The 3270-nt window shown below is 38.1% G+C and overlaps 1 pseudogene; it reads right to left on the reverse strand.

The window, feature by feature from the left end:
• Positions 1-320: 320 nt before the first annotated feature.
• LOC100721709 (protein lin-9 homolog) lies at positions 321-1664 on the reverse strand (annotated as a pseudogene).
• Positions 1665-3270: the final 1606 nt, after the last annotated feature.

Raw genomic sequence — 3270 nt, forward strand, 5'->3', positions numbered from 1 at the left:
GAGGTAGATTAGATGAAAGCATGTATAGGGGGGTTCAGGCTTGGACACTGCAGTGAGTTCTGGCTCTTTTCATTGAGTGAATTGAATTTGGATCACTTATGAAGCTGAGTAAATAGAAGCCAGAACTTGTTCTTTTTTTGAGGGAGTTCATGAGTAGTGTGGGTGAGAGCAAAGCTCAGCTGTGGTTCAGTGGGTAATTTGGCACAGAGCGGACTAAATGTTCAAAGGAATTTGCCAAGAGACATGAGAAAGGAGAGACATGAGACAGATAGATAAGAGCAGGGGTCAGTGCCCGGTATCTGAGTGTTGGACAGGCAGCCCTATTGTAGGTCTGTGGACTGATCTATGGGCTACAGCTCCTGATCTGGACCAAGTTCCTCACAGTACCATTGAACTTTATGCAAAACTTTGTCTAGGTCCTTGTTCAGGTGTTCAAACTCTAAACAAATGGTGCATTTCTCTGCTGAACTTAAATGCCAATGGGCATGGAGAGATTTCAGTTTTTCTGCCTCTGTGTCCATTTTCTGTAATTTTGTTATATGTTCCTTCTTAAACATGAGAAATTTTGATAATCTAGTCACTTGAATAAGGCATTCTACTGGAAAACCACCCAATATTTCAGTGCCAGAGCCAGAAATGTTACTTCTTCAAGGTGACTTGCCTTGCAAAGGACCAGTGTCTTTAATCAATGACTGGAGAGGGGTGTGTAACATAAGCATGGTGGGTTTATAAGAATTCAAGAAATTTACTGTTTCTGTCCAAAGGATGGGCATGGCTAGATCAGGCTCATTACTAAGAAATTCGTAGTCAGGGATGGTATGAATCCCAAGGTCAGATCTATCAAAAGACATTTTTAATACAAGGAGTATTAAGTGTATCCCGTAACCAATGTCAAGGGAATTACATGTGGGAGTATTTTGAATTGTTAAACATCTGCCACTTCCTTGTGCTGTGGGAGCCATATTTTCTATCATTTCAGTTTCAATGCTGATCTCTGTTCCTCAAAAAATCCAGAAAATCTCTGTGGGTTTTCCATAAGATGTTTTGAATTTTTCCCCACTGTTCGCTTGTTTACTTTCCCATTTTAACATTAGGAAAAAATTACTTTAGACATACACAGCAATCATTATCATCTTCAAAAAGTGTTTCATCTATATTTGAATAGAATCACTCATGTATGCACCATTTCTATGCTTTTAAAAGCATGAGTAATTTCTGTAATGTTCTGTGAAGCTTTCTCATCTGGTGTTGATATTTGGGCTGCAAATTTCTGTAGAATAATTGTAACTACCTTGATTCTATAGGTGATCATGTATTTATTTGTCTATCATCATCATCATCAGAAAAGAGATAACTTCGTTTTGAATTTCTGAAAAGCATTCTTCAACAGCATGGCTTACATTCCTGTCTTTCCAACCAGAGGTTATCTGTAAATCACTTTTCATTCCATGTATTAGATAAGCTTTCCTCTTTTAAACTGAAGAGGGTTTTGCTGAGGAGCCCTCCTTAGGCAACTGGTTGATCTCTGCAACTTGAAGAAATTGCCTAACTTTTCCAAAGGCTGTCTTCTGAATAAATTGTGGGGCTAAGACTTTATTTGTGAGGAAAGTTCCAAAGCAGAGGCCTTCTGAGCTGCATTGCTCCTGCCCCTCCCTGCACACCATGTGGGGCTGGCACACCCCTGGTCCATGTATCTGCCCAAGGTGAACTTCACTGAGAGCCCACAGGGCAGGACAGAGAGTGGGCCCTGGCCAGGAGTGGACAGAGGCAGGAGTCTTGTACATCTACTTTTATAGCATTACAGTTTGTAACTGCCATCTTACAAACAACACAAATGTCCATGAATTGATAAATAGATAAAGAAGAGGTGTTTTCTAAATATACAAGGGTGTACTAGTCAGCCCTAAAGAAGGATAAACTTGAGATATTTATATCTAAATGAATGGGCCTTGAGACTACACTCTTAATTGTGATAAATCAAACACAAATGTATAAATATTGCTTTCTTCATTGTGAGAAGCTAAAAATGTAATTAAGTAATGGAATATATACTAGATATTATAAGATAGATAGAAAAAGCTCAAATAGGAAGGTGTCTGAGTTACTTTTATCTTGTTGCTGAGACAAACTAGCTGCCACCCAAATTTAAAGACAGTGCCATATTTAGTTCACAGTTTGTGGAGGTTTCAGTGCATAACCAGCTGGCTCCAAAACAGAGAGGGACATAGCAGAGAAGCAACAGTTCATGGCAGAGAAATACAGCAAAAACATAGGAACAAAAGGGGAAAACAAGTCTCTTTCCACCGTCTTTATCTTATCTAACTGTTGGGATTAGGATAGCACAAAACTAATCAGTGAACTTATCCAGAAATCCTTCACTCTTCATCTCAGGACTCTTAATCACAGCATTGCACTATGAATCAGTAAAAGATGCTAAATTGACCTACTTCTGAAAGGAGCCATCTACAGCTGCATGAATCTTTAGGAGGGCATTTAACCACAAACCCTAACAGAAGGCGATCTAGGAAGCAGGGAGCTGGAAAGGAAGGAAGGGAAAAGAAAAAATGAGAAAAGAGGGAAAAAATGGAAATACAATTCTTGTAAATATGAGAGGAAGAGGAGCTGAAGGGAGGAAAAGGGATTGGGGAAAAGTACAGAAATAAGATAAATCATGTACAGATGAAAAATCCTTATGATGAAAGTGATCATTACACATATTTAAAATATACCAATAAACTTAATTTATAAGTATCCCCATTACTGATTAGAGCATAACTAAGTTGTAAAAAATGGTTGAATAATTTAAAAAAATTTACCAACTAACACACATGAAATGTATATAATTACATGAACATTTTTGCTTTATAACAGAAAATAGCATGATGAAATCCATGATGCAGCTATGATTTCCACAAGGCTCATCAGGAAGGAGTGTCACAGTTGATGAGATAGGAATGCTCTGGAGGAGACCAAGGGTGAGTGACAACAATCTGCTCCCTGTCAGCATCATCTGTACACATGATCTAAGGGGAGGACAGGGCAGATGGAAATTTTGGAAGTGATAAAAATTTCTCTCCACATGAAATACCAATAAACTTCATTGAAAGAATGAGGAAAGTGTCTTTTACCATTAACTTGGTTTCATTTGTACAGGACACAGTCACAATGTATATACAGAAGACAACATTTTCCACCTATTTTGATTTGGTCACATTATCTGCCTTTGAATTCACTAACACAGGAACAATTTCATGTGAATGAAGACAGAAT

The sequence above is a fragment of the Cavia porcellus genome, unplaced genomic scaffold (assembly GCF_034190915.1).
Source record: "Cavia porcellus strain 051 isolate PalLab524CR breed Dunkin Hartley unplaced genomic scaffold, mCavPor4.1 scaffold_1, whole genome shotgun sequence".
NCBI classification, from domain to species: Eukaryota; Metazoa; Chordata; class Mammalia; order Rodentia; family Caviidae; genus Cavia; species Cavia porcellus.